Source organism: Monodon monoceros, unplaced genomic scaffold (genome assembly GCF_005190385.1).
Source record: "Monodon monoceros isolate NGI ecotype Baffin Bay Population unplaced genomic scaffold, NGI_Narwhal_1 Super_Scaffold_6, whole genome shotgun sequence".
In the NCBI taxonomy this organism is placed as follows: Eukaryota; Metazoa; Chordata; class Mammalia; order Artiodactyla; family Monodontidae; genus Monodon; species Monodon monoceros.
The window spans coordinates 12,577,732-12,592,164 of NW_021703783.1; the positions used below are offsets into that span (position 1 = coordinate 12,577,732).

General features: G+C 38.3%; 1 non-coding gene and 1 pseudogene across 1 annotated transcript; one reads left to right on the forward strand and one right to left on the reverse strand.

Annotated features, from left to right (window-relative positions):
* The first annotated feature begins 5,075 nt into the window (after positions 1–5,075).
* Positions 5,076–14,433, forward strand: part of LOC114885449 — a 58,613-nt pseudogene continuing 49,255 nt past the window's right edge.
* LOC114886282 lies at positions 5,197–5,322 on the reverse strand. The gene has a single exon (XR_003791289.1). It is a non-coding gene; the product is annotated as a small nucleolar RNA ACA64 (small nucleolar RNA).

The window sequence follows — 14,433 nt, forward strand, 5'->3', positions numbered from 1 at the left end:
GGTGGACTCTCAACCACTGCGCCACCAGGGAAGCCCTGTTTTTAATTTTTTAAAGAACCACCATAATGCTTTCCACAGTGGCAGCACCAATTTAAATTCCCACCAAACAGTGTTCAAGGGTCCCTTTTTCTCTACATCTTTGCCTACCTTTTTAATCTTTTTTAAATTATCATAGCCATCCTAACAGATGTGCAATGATATGTCAGTGTGGTTTTGATTTGCACTTCCCTGATGATTAGTGATGTTGAACACCTTTTTGTGTACCTGTTGTCCATTTATATGTCTTTGGAAAAATGTCTATTCAAGTCCTTTGACCATTTTTACGTTGGATTATTTGGGGTTTTTTTGTTTTTGTAATTAAGTTGTATGAGTTCCTTATATATTTTGGAAATTAAGCCCTTACCAGATATCTGATTTGTAAATATTTTCTCCCATTCCATAGGTTGCCTCTTCACTCTACTAATTGTTTCTTTTGCTGTGTAGAAACTTTTCAGTTTGATGTAGTCTTGCTTGTTTATTTTGCTTTTGTTGCCTGTGCTTAGGGTGTCATATCAGAAAATTTATTGCCAAACCCAATGTCAAGAAATTTTTCTCTATGTTTTTTTCTAAGAGTTGCATGGTTTCAGGTCTTACATTTAAGACTTTAATTCATTTTGTGTTAGTTTTTGTGTATGATCTGAGATAGTGGTCCAGTTTTCCCAATGCCATTTATTGAAGAGACTATCCTTTCCCCGTTGTGTACTCTTGGGACCCTTGTCAAAGATTAATTGACCACATCAGGCTCCACTTCTAATTCTAGTTCTCTGGCTATTTCTATCACATCTGCCATTACTTCCTCCACTGAAGTCTTGAACCCCTCAAAGTCATCCGTGACTTCTTCCAAACTCCTGTAAATGTTGATATTTTGACCTTTCCCCATGAATCATGAATGTTCTTAATGGCATCTAGAATAGGGAATCCTTTCCAAAAGGTTTTCAATTTACTTTACCCAGATCCATCAGCGGAATCACTACCTATGGCAGCTATAGCCTTACAAAATCTGTTTTTTACATTTTCATTCCTCATCTCACCTGTCATAGTCTATCCAGACCCAAAGCATGACCACAGGGTAACCAGCTGACAATGCACCAAGTTCTTTAGCCTACAATTCCTGTATTGATGGATTGTCTAATTGACTAAAGTATTTCTTGATTCAACAAACATTTATTTGTAGTTTTTACTTTGTTCTAGGTGCTCTTCTGGACTCTGAGTATAAGAAAGAAGGAGAAATTTTGCCCTCCTGGAGGAGCTCAGAGAGCTTTTTGTTCCAGGTCTTACTGATAGAGAGTAGCAGAGTCAAGGTGAGAATCCAGGTGTCATGATTTCTGGCTTAGTGCTTTTGCTATAAGGCCACATTGTTTCTGAAGTTTAAAAGTCTGACCAATACCAAAAGCAGAAAATGCTTCACAGTGATGTAAACAAATCAGTACCTCTAATTTACGGTAGGTTACTAAGGGCCTCAGTATTCTGGAACTATTAAAAGTAACCTATGGAATCTGAGGTAAGGGGCCCTAAAGTCCCTACAATAGGGATCAAATTCTAAACCTAAGAAACATCCCCAAAGACAAGTACTAAAACATCAAAGGTATTGGTTTTAAAATATAAAAGCACAAAAGCAAGTATTTAAAGTATCAAGACAAGTATTTAAACGTAATTGAGGTCCTTTCTTAATGACTAAGTTAAAGCGATTATACACGTGGGAGATGGGATATCTTCAATTTCCAGCTTGAGCAGCTCTTCCTTACTCCTTGCTGTAGAGAGAGACTTTTAAGACTTGGTGGCTGATTGCACTTGTACCTCTTCATCAGGAAAATAAAGCACTCAAAGCAGGGCAAAGAGGACTCACAATTTCTGAGTGTCATTGAGATGCCCTGAGTTTTATGCGTGTTGTGTCATTTAATCAACAAAACAGTCTTATGTGGTAGGGATTTTTGTCTTCATTTTACTGAAAACTAAATTCAATTTTTTTTTTGACCGTGCTGCATGCTGCATGGCTTGTAGGATCTTAGTTCCCCAACCAGGGATTGAACCCGGGCTCTCAGCAGTGAAAGTGTAGTCCTAACCATTGGACCACCAGGGAATTTCCTAAATTCAAATATTTTAAATACTATGCCCAAGGACACAGTTTGTAAATGGTAGACTCAGAAATGATGGGACTTCCCTGGCAGTCCAGTGGTTAAGACTCTGCTGCTTCCATTGCAGGGGGCAGGAGCCCTGGTCAGGGAACTAAGATCCTGCATGCTGTGTGGCATGGCCGAAAAAAAAAAAAAAAGTAAAAAGAAATGAAACTAGGCTGGTTTAGTTCCAAGGTTCATGTTCTTTGCAGCATACCATGCCACCTTCAGGGATAAGAACAAAATTTAAAGGAGAGAAAAAAAACCCTGAAGATGAAGTAGGGAATATTATAAATAAGGAAGAAGGGCTAACATTTAGATATTTCTTTTGATTAACAGATATACCAGCAGAAGGGCTGGGCTTATAATGTTTGTTATTCTCTAATCAAACATCACTTTTCAACACGTGGTGCCAGAAACCAAGCTCAGGTCCCTCCCTTACTTGTCCTGTACCCAGGAGCAAACTTTCATACTCATTGAGAATTTCTGAAAGATTCTGCCTTCATCAAGAAGTAGAAAGATAAAATCCTGTGCTCTGGAGGCAGAGAACCTGTGTTTAAATACCACATTTGCCACCAACTAGATATACGTAGACAGATTTTTTAACTTTCTTGTGTTTGAGTTGTCTCAATGGGGATAATAATAATAAAGCCTCACTCCTAAACTCATGGGGAGTAAATAAGATGATATGTAAAAAGAATCTAATATGGTGTCTAGTCCAAAGTGAGTGTTCAAAAATGTTGATTTTCCTATTACTATTTTAAAACAAAACAAGCATGATAGGTATAAATTGCTTCTCTATACTCAGAGGCAAGAAATGACACATCTCTTTATATTGTAAACAAAGTTTGGTCCATTTCAAGGATTAGTAAAAAGTCCCCTGATTAATTTGGAGATCTCACTCCTACCCTTTGGAGCATATATGTTTAGAGTTTATGAGTCTCATTGGAGGAAGATCATTGTTGATGTCCAGGCTTATGTGCCCTATTCAGAGATGGTGGCTCTACTACCCAAATCAGGCCTCTTCACCAAGCACTTGTTGTCATTTCTATCCAAGGTTCTATCACTCATTTGATTGTGGCCAGGTCACCACCAATCCCATAAACCCAAATCCAAAGGTCTTCTTTCCCAGTCTTTGGGGTCTAACCAGGCATTTTGGGTCTGAGTCATTCCCTCTTCAATATCTTCTGTTCCTACCTCTTCTCAGATACCTGAGCCTACATCTCCTTAACACACAAGCCTCTGTAGTTATCACCTTCAAAGAGCCAAAACTTGCCTGGCATATTCTCTTCTCTGGCTCTGAAGAAAAGGCTTTCTTTCTTCACCAGGGGGTAGTGGTAAGGCAGAACCCAGAACTTTAGAAACACAATTCTGGTTTATCCTTACTGACGGAAGAGGAGAAACTTTATTATTTTCCGGTGAGATGGCATCAGAAAAAAACTCAAAGTAACAAGAAACTTTCTCAATAAATTACCTTGTTAAATACATATATATACACTTATATATATAAATATATATATATATATATATATATATACACCATTTTATATATATAAAACCAGTGTATCTGTAAGATACTGTAGGAAATGCAAGGAACTTACCCTCTAGTTAGGAAGTGAGACCTAGTCAAGATAAAACAACTGAGACACTTCTGACCTTCCTTCTATCAAAAATCTGAATATCCTTGAAGTGATTTTAAAACATGACAATTTTAACTAAGCACTAGTTTGGAGAGTCACATCTCTGCCTGAAAATATACTTTGATGGCCATAATCTTTGTCTTCCTGCTTCAGTGATGTGGAGACGGATTGGATGCCAGGGTGACAGAGAATCTTCTTAGCTGATTGGGTTTCCGTAGACACAACAAAGGCCATACTTTAAATTAGCTCCAACAGTCTAATCAGAATGAACAGACTACTTGGGTCTGTGATGAAGACATATTGGCAGCTGGTGAAGGCTTCCTAGAGGGATTTTGGTGAAAACCCAAAGTATATTAATGCTGAAAGCAGTTTGATTCCAGTGTAAGGATTAAGGGTGATTTAGAAGGAAATGTTTATGCTAACAATTCATTTCTATTTTAATTTTCTTTCAAGTTTGTCTTTATGTATTAGCTTTAAGAATCATGCAAGGTAATGATTTTTCTCATCTCTTTCATCAGTGGTTTAAAAATATTAATTCGTTAAAATAATCACACTCAGGAGCATTTTGATATCTCAGACCACCTCATCAGGATGCCCACTACGATCTGGGAGGAAAATGTCCTAACTGCAGATTCATGTCTTTTGGTTCAGGAAACCAATTGCATCTTGATTCTACAAACTTGAGCACATTCATAATCTAAGGAAAATCTATATCACTTGTTATTTGAAGACACTGAACTTACTCTCATAATGAACTTTTCCAGAATATATCTTTTTTTTTTACATGTTTTTAAAAGTAACTAGAAAACTATCTTAAGTTGGGTTTCCTGGGAAATAAAATTTGAGCCAGAAGTTTCCATGCAGGATGTTAACTGAGGAGTGCTCTTGGGATCAACACCTGTGATGGAGAGAAAGGTGGAGAATGGCAGAGGGAAGGGTTGAATTGTGATGCAATCACAACAAAGCCTCATTGGATCCTAAAGGGAGTTCTGAAACTGGGATTAATCTTCAGGGTTGGACCTTTATTCTTATTCATCAAACAATGAGTGGATTTGGGCTGCCCATGAGAAGGGGAGGTGACCTTGAGTGAGACTCCTCTCCTGTTGTGGGCGAATGCCAGTGAAGGACTCAACTGAGGACCTTCAAACATTAGCTGAGGCTCCTAGCATCCATTACAGTCTACCCGTTGAGTTTTTCAGATCCATTTTTTTTTTTTCAGATCAACAGCTTTATTAAAAAACGAAAGCAGAGCCCCCCCTTCCTGCGCCCCCCGCCCCCGGTCATGGCGGCATCGGCCTCAGGCTCTGAGCATCCAGGCATCCTAAGGGTAGAAGACGAGCTCAGGGATCAGGTACCAGAGTCCGGAACATGAGAGCGGCCGCAACCGGGCCCGGAGCGGCGGCACGTGTCGGGGCCTGGGTTTCACCTCCCCACACGGAGCAGAGGGCGGTGAGCTGAGACCCCGGTGGCTCTGGGCGCCGAGTCTCACCTGCGGCCACGGCCAAAGCCGCAGGTGATTTTCAACCAACGCCGAGATCCATTTGTTTTGCAGGATAAATTCTGGGAACAATTTCTCTGGAATTCTGATTGGTCTCTTTTTGGGGGAACACTTGCCTGAGAAAGGTTAGTGGGATGAATTACCAGCCCATCTCTGCAATTGATCTCAAGGCTGCAATAGATACTCTTCTTTCCTTCCTCTACTATCCTTTGCTACCCATTTCTCCCACTCTTGGCTACCATCTCTCTTGGTTTAGATTACTTGACCTGGTAATCCAGACTTCAATCCTGAGGAATCTAAATCCCTGGTCACTATATCCATGGCTATTGCACATAACCATTTATCAATAAAATTGGCAAGGGAAAAACACAAGACATTCCAGTGGATCACCTGAGTACTACACATTATGCCTTCATTATTTAAGGGTAGCCTTATCACTTCCGATTGATCAGGGTGCGTTGCTTCTAGCAATATGGCTACTCTTTTCCTTCTCTACTGGTTTCTTGGAATAAGGAGTCTCATGTGAGGTTTCATAAGAGTCTTGTTTGGTTTCCTGGTGAAAATATTTCCCTTCTGGGAACTAGACCACTAAACTTATGAAGTCCAGAGTTTCAAGAGTGAGTAGCATGAATTCCCCAAGTGGCCCACTTCTACTGTAGTTCATTATTTCTAGATCCATGTATTCTATTTATTGAGGGCACAGCTCAATTTGAAGGTTGCTTTCCTAGGATATATGCTGCTTGTAAAGGATATTGTCCTATTCACGTATGGAATCATATTCTAATTTTTGTCTCACTTGTGCCTTCAAAAACCTCTTCCTTTACTCCATCAAACCAATTGTTTCTGGATGGTATGGTATGTGCGTATGTGATAGGTCTATGGTCATATACCCACTGCCATCCCTCCTTTTCTGTAAAGTGAGTTTCTTAGTCTGGAGTAATGTTAGATGGAATTTTATGCCGATGGGTCAGACACTCTCTAAGCCTTAGCATAGGAAGTAAGGCAAACTCATGCTTGAAATCTGTGCCCATTATGGTCAAGATGGATAACTGCCCCTTCCAGAGCAGAAGGGTTAAATGTATTTAAGTTGACATTAAGTGGCTGTTTTGATCTCCCTGAGAAATGATGCCATATCTGGACCCAGCATTCGTCTCTTACCATCACTTTAAATCTCTGTGGCTGGCTGGTTGAACATTTGGCAGCAGGAGCAGTGACTAGATCAACCTTGATGATTGAGTGTCCATGCTAAGCCCATGCATAGTCTTCATGTCACCATCTTAACTACTCCACTATTGCACCCATTGTGTTGACAGTGGAATGGCCATTGGCCAAAACTGGCCAACCTCAACTGATTGAGTCATTCTGTCTTAATATTTATTGAGTTCTTCTGGGGGACAAGTGCTGTCTTCCAAGCCTCTGACCAACTGGCCAATCCATTTTCCACTAACTGTATATAGATTTATATATATATATATATCTTGAAACACCTCTCTTTTTACACAATGTGGATCATCGGGTATCCCAACCACATCTCTGCTCAATGTGAGGATTTCCTCTCACAACTGTCCTTCAGGGCCACTTCTAAGTAAGGATTCAGTTTCAGCTGGTTCCACACACACCAAGATGACCCATTTTCAGCCTGAGCCATATATACCAAGACCAATTTTTTCCTTCAGCATTCTCAGATCATAAGGGAACCCAGATGAGGCCATAGGAGTGAGCTGAGGTGCAACAGTGGTAGCTGACATGGGCTACCTGCCTGTAATGGTCTTGTGCTATTGCCTCTGAACTTGCATGTGTCTGATCCCAAATGTACCACTTCCCTTAGATTTCTGGGCACACAATCACTTGATATTCTTGTTAAGTTACTTAGAAATGGCCTTATCCTTTTGGTTCTTGCTTTAAAGATTTGTTAGTGAGTGCAGGAAAAGAGTTCAACCTAGAGCTAATTACTGAGACAAAACTCTTCTGAGTACCCTACTCCATGCCTCATGAATTACAAGGTTTTCCAGTCTGGCTGCAGGGAACAAGGCCCCTTTCCTATGTCTGAGCCCCAGATATTGTTTCCTCTAGTCCTTTTGGGTGATTCTTTCCTGAGTCTTGGGTGATTTTTCTCACATCACGTGCTGATCAGTACTCAGCTGAATGGTCTAAGGGAGCCTCTGCATCCTCTCGGTACCCACTCTCTGATCTATAGCCCTCTGCCCTGCAAACTCTAGCTGCCTTGTTTTCCCCAGACCCTCTTGTTTCCTCAACTAAACAAGTCTGCTGAGCTCTGCTTCAGTTTCCCCTCTTTGAGCTTGTAAGCTCTCGGGACAGTAACCTGGAGCAATCACAGAGTTCAGCTCTCTTTTTCATCCCCTCAGGGATCCCTGTCTTCCACTGCCTAATGTCTAGTATGTTGAAAACTATTGTTTCCTGTATTTCTTCCATTTATTTAGTTGTTTCATGTGGAAGCATAAATCAGGCCTGTGTCCTTGTGTATTAAGACCAGCTCAGACCTGGTATTCAATAATCCTATAATCATCTGGGTATTCCCTTTTCCCAGTATATGCGATTGGGCATAAGGATATGTCACAGCAAACATTTTGATTTCAATGTGAAACAAAAAACCAGTTCTGAGATATTTTGTTTGTCCGTTACGTCTATAGCCTATGCACAGAAAATCCATGTTGTATATATGTTTATTATTTATCCCTAGAATTAGGTTACTCGTCATGTGCCCTCTGAAAGTATTTCATTTGTACATTTATTTGGACTCTAATTACCTGGGTACTTGTTATTTTGCTGCCCAATATCAATTATTCCTTCCTAAAAGTCCTCTGAATTTTATTATTGGGATGATAGCTTCTCCATTTCATTCCTCTATCCAAGGGCACCTGATTCATGGGAGGCCAATCCTGTGCTCCCATTCTGTTCTCAGAAAATGGTCATTCCACCTGGGCAGGGACAGCCTCACCAGATCCTTTCTGCTATCATTCCTCTATGGTGGTCCTGCATCTTAGCCTCCCGTCTGGTCTTGGTGGCTCTCAGTGCTCTAGTTTGGTTCTCCAGTCTTCCATCAATTCTGAGAGTCTCCCCAATCCATCCAATTTATTTCCTTTTCCATAACATATCCAGAGGACAGTTCTATTTACATTCAATAAATGACCTATCCAGCTTTGTATTATGGTTATGTACATTTCTCTCTGCAACTAGATTGTAAGACAGTGGAGAGCAAGACCCATGATTTATCCATCTTCTTGTCTTCTAGAGGAACAAGAAGAGATGCAGATGCTAAACAAACGGTGCATTAAATTTAATCAATCATCAAATGTTTTTAGCATCTTACTTGTGAAGGATATATTATTTACATACATGAATATGTCACAGTCTTTAAGTCCAACAGAAGTCATAGAATCAACCTCGCCTTGACCTATCTTCCTGAGAGAGCTTTTGGATAGGAAACGTGCATTTCCTATCCGAAAGTATACAGGAATGGAGTAAAGTCCTTTGCGTACAACTGCAAAAATCTCGAGCCATTTTTGCAAAATCTAGTCTATGACCTCCCAAATCTATAAATTGCCATTAATAATATCTAACTCTCCTTTCTCATGGATACCTTTTCATGCCTGGGCATTGATTTGCTATTTTTATATTTTCTTCCAGTTAACTGTTTCTTCCTCTGAGGTCCAGGATTGAAAACTGTGCTCTGTTACTTATTTCTTTACTTATCCCCACCATATGTATGAAGATGTTTTCCAAATCTTTATCTCAGCACGTAATTTCCCAGCTCTGCTCCAGTTTTACACCTACTCTTGCCTGAGTGACATGGGCATATACGTGTACTGCCACCCATCCAAGCTAAACCTGGCACAAAGTGAACTTTTCACCTTTTAAACTGTCACCTTGTCATTTTTCCCATCATCATTAAAAATACCATCAGCCCCCAGACTTAGAAAGTGGGATATATCCTCTATTTTATTACTCTACTCTCACAGATCAAGTCTACGAGTCATAGTTCCCCAAAGTAAATTTTTTCCTGGACTTCCCTGGTGGCGCAGTGGTTGAGAGTCCGCCTGCCAATGCAGGGGACGCAGGTTCGTGCCGCGGTCCAGGAAGATTCCACGTGCCACGGAGCGGCTGGGCCCGTGAGCCATGGCTGCTGCACCTGCGCGTCCAGAGCCTGTGCTCTGCAATGGGAGAGGCCACAACAGTGAGAGGCCCGCGTATTTTCCTTTAACTCTCTTCACCTATATATATGCTGACAAAAGAAACAAAATCAGACATGTTTGGAACTAATTAGTAGAGTTAATCTATAGGAAGGAATAAAATCTGATTCACACAGCCATCTCTCATTGGTATTTCTGGGAACCTAACATCTCTAGCCGTAACCCTGAATTGATTTGATTCAGGTAGGAAGGACACAGGATCAGAATGAATTTTTTATTTTTTTATCTATGGCCACTATGGACTAGTTTAGTTTAGTTTCAATTTGTTTTGTATTTTATCCACTTAAGCATAAAAAGATGGTTGGATTCTTCTAAAGGTAATAAGATAGTCACAAGATCCTACAGGTAAAAAAAAGTACTAAGAAGGGACACAATATATTTCTGAAACCTAGATTTGTTTTTTCTTCATTTAAAAAAAATTTTATTGGAGTATAGTTGATTTACAATGTTGTGTTAGTTTCAGGTGTACAACAAATTGAATCAGTTATATATATGCATATATTCTTTCTTTTTCAGATTCTTTTCCCATACAGGTTATTACAGAATATTGAGTAGAGTTCTCTGTGCTATATAGTAGGTCCTTATTAGTTATCTATTTTATATATAGTAGTATTTATATGTTAATCCCAGTCTCTTAATTTATCACTTCCCCCTACTTTTCCCCTTTGGGAACCATAAGTTCGATTTTGAGATCTGTGAGTCTGTTTCTGTTTTATAAATAAGTTCATTTGTATCATTTTTAATTAGATTCCACATATAAGTGATATTGTATGATATTTGTCTTTCTCTGTCTGATTTATTTCACTTATGATAATCTCTAGGTCTATTCATGTTGCTGCAAATGACATTATCTTGTTCTTTTTATGGCTGAGTAATATTCCATTGTATATATGTACCACATCTTCTTCATCCATTCCTCTGTCAATGGACATTTAGGTTGCTTCCATGTCTTGGCTATTGTAAATAGTGCTGCAATGAATATTGGGGTGCATGTTCTTTTCAAATTATGGTTTTCTCCAGATATATGCCCAGGAGTGCTATTGCTGGATCATACGGTAGTTCTATATCTAGTTTTTTAAGGAATCTCCATACTGTTCTCCATAGTGGTTGTACCAATTTACATTCCCACCAACAGTATAGGAGAGTTCCCTTTTTCCATACCCTCTCCAGCATTTATTGTTTGTAGATTTTTTGATGATGGCCATTCTGACCAGTGTGAGGTGATACCTCATTGTATCTTCATTTTGTTTGTTTGTTTCACACTGTGTGGTTTATTACTTTATATATATACATGAGTTAACTTTTTGGTTTCACTTTTTATAAACATTTATTTTTCTATCAGAACTCTTGATTATTAAGTGGAATATTCTTTTGATCTAAGGACCTACTGTATAACACAGGGAATTCTGCTCAATATTATGTAGCAACCTAAATGGGAAAAGAATTTGAAAAAGAATAGATACATGTATATGTATAACTGAATCACTTTGCTGTGCACCTGAGACTATCACAACATTGTTAATCAACTATACTCCAATATAAAATAAAAATTTTTAAAAAGTCATCAGTAATTCTTAAACTACAGGACACCACACCGGTAAAGATATTTCTAGTTACCTGATGACAACTAGCTATAAAGCACAGTCTAGAGGAAAGTCAGTCGCTCAAGAATGCACTGCAATCCTTCAGAATCTCCCTGTGCTTCAAGCCCTTGTGTCTAACTGCTCACTGGGCAGTTCCTTCTGTATATACTTAAGTCCTCATTTTCCATAAACCCAGTCTTGATTCCCTATTTTCTAGTCACTCAAGTGTGAAAATGTGCACTTATTTTCAAATCCTTTTCTTTCAACCCAGTAAGTTAATTTACATCCATTTTATTTCTGAAAAACATACTTTCATTCATTTTTCCCTCCATTCCATTGTTACTGCCACTAATACATTCTGATTTCATATCTCTTGCCTTGATGATTTCAGTAGACTCCTCATGGACTCCTTGATTCCAGTCTCTTCTCTTGACCAGTAACCCTCCATGTTGCCAAGAGACTTGTATTTTTAAAGGGATATCTGATCACTTTCTTCTCTGATCCAAAAAACCTTGATGCCTCATTGCCATTATGACACAATTTAAATTTAATAGCATGATGTTCTTTGCTCTGATCTGAAAACCATCATCCAATAAGTGTTGAACAGCATTTAATATTATTTTCCTTCTGCTATCAAGATTCTATAATATATTTGCTTGATACCCCCTTTATCTCTTACTACTCACTATAGGTACTGCTGACTTTATGCTTTGGCTATACGAGTTCTTTCCTAAATACGCACCATGATTCCCTGTCTCCATGGCTTTGTATCACTTGTTCATTTTGATTGGAGTGTTCATTCATTCTACTCTTTTGTGTCAAAAATTCTATTTAATTCTTCTTGGAAAAATTCAAATGACCATCTTTTAAAAATTCTCCCAGGTGAAATTAGACAATTCTTCCTTCTATGTTCTTTTCACTGTTTTTCCCCCTCTTACATCAAATAAGTTTAATAATTATGTAAATGCCTATCGATGTTTCTTCTAGTATATTCATATAAACTTTGCCAGGCCAGATGCAGGTTATTTTATCTCTCCCTCAGCCCTTAATCCCCTGTTTAACTAGATAATTCCTGCTCATCTCCTGGGTCTCAGTATAAGTATCTCTCCATAATTCGGAGTCTCCCCTGAGTCCCTAGAAAATGTTGATCTTCCAAAAAACATTTATGGTAACATGAACTTTTCCTTAATAGCATACAATACATGATTAATTGTTTAAAATCTTCATTGTCAGACTGTAAGTTACCTACTTCACTGCAGTATTCCCTGTAATCAGCCTAATGTTTGGCATATAAAAATAATTCAATAAATATATTTTCAGTGAATGAAACTAACTCTGTTTTGTTCACTTTTATAACTACAACAGGACCAAGCTTTATGCATTTGATAGATTTAGCATTTGACAAATGCATGTCATGTAATGCAATTGGATTTATTGTCAAGAAGTCATATATAGACTGATCACTCAATAAATGTTTCTTAGATGAGTGAGGAAATGAATTAATGAATACAGGCAGTCATATGGTATAACTGAAAGAATATTAGATAGAGAATTAGAAGGTCTTGGAGTGGTGGTACCACTATCTTACTGCATGGTTTTGAGCAATTTACCCAACCACTCTTCGTTTGAATAACAAATCCTATACTACCTACTGGTAAAATGAAGTAAAACACAAATGTAAGGAGTTTTCATGATACTATAGTTCCTAGGTTAAAAGGAAATGAATATGGAAAATGGCCCTTTAGACTATTCCATTCTTCTCTATGCTAGGGAGAATGCTTTTTCCAGCTGTGTTGAAAAAGAAGATTGCATTCAGCGGGTTGGAATATCTTTCTTCAAAGAAGTGCAAATCACCTGCAAGATATAACTTTCTTCATCACAAATATGAGCCTTAGGTTCCTTCAACACAAGTATCCCCATCCCCAAATATTGAAGATTTTAAACTAAAGGTTTAAATAGAGGTTTTTAGTCTCACACCAGAGCTGTGACCTTGCTCTGTATATTCCTTACCCTAACAGTTAATATATTTCTTAACCTAAGAGTCCATATATCTTATATATAGTTCATATATCAAATTCTATGAACTCTTCTAAGAGTTCAAGGATTTAGGAACTTCCTGAAATTCTAGGAAAAGTGTTGTGTGTATTTATATTTGGGGGGTATATTTAGCACAGTTTAAGAAATCAGGTTCTCAAATGTGTCAAAAGTTAAAAATCACTGGTATATAATTAAATGAGAAAATGTCCAAGAACCTCGAGAAAAAGAAACATTGAAGGTGAGCTTAACAATAGCAACAAATATAAAATCAGAGAATTTTGTAGAGACGTAGAAGTAGAGGCAAGAAAACCCAGTCCTGCACTCAGGCCATATTGACTCAATTTACAACTTCTAATAATCTCTGTGATTTGATTTCCTAGCCCAGAGGAAATCAGAAGAACCAAATTAGAAGAGTGGTGTTTCAAAGAATATGGCTTGGTATTGGCTCTTCAGAGTTCATTTTTTCCTACCTAAGCATTTTATGCTCTTTGTATATCTAGTTTCAACTGGTATTTTAATTTCACATTTACAAAACTTATTGTTTTTAACACTTGTTCTTCTTCAGAGACATGTATATTGGATTTTTTTAGCTATTTTCTATTTCTCTTATAATTACTCTAGTGTTGCAGTTGAAAGTTTGAAACTCATTGCTTTTTAGTTGAAGTTTTGTTCTTATAATTTTTCTTTTGATATTCTTTTTTAAAAATTGAGATATATTAGTTTCAGGTGTACAACATAATGATTCAATATTTGTAAATATCATGAAATGATCACCACAATAAATTTAGTTAACATCCATCACCACATGTAGTTACAAATCTTTTTCTTCCTATAACATTCTTAAATGGCACTCTTCTTCCCTCCCCCACGTCCCTTAGCTCAGTTAGGACGTGGAGTAGTGGTAGTCAATGAGTAAATGCCTAGGATAGCCTGCATAATACCTAGTCAACATGGCGTGGTTGAGTTTTTTCCTATTGATTTCTGCTTCCTGGTTGTGATGGAGCAAATAATGATTCTCTCAAGGACAAAAGGGGGAAAACCAAAAATAGAGCCTAAAAATGATTCAGCATCTTAACTTCCACTTTTGCTTTTGTTGCCCCACACTTCATATTGTCACCCCTATACTACAACTTCACCCCTAAATTTCTCTCTCTCTCTCTCTCTCACACACACACACACACACACTATAATAATCAGGGTTCTCCAGAGAAACAGAATGAGAGAGAGAGACAGAGGAATAAGGAATTGGCTCTCATGATTATGGAGGCTGACTAGACCCAAGGTCTGAAGGGAGAATTGGTGAGCTGAAGA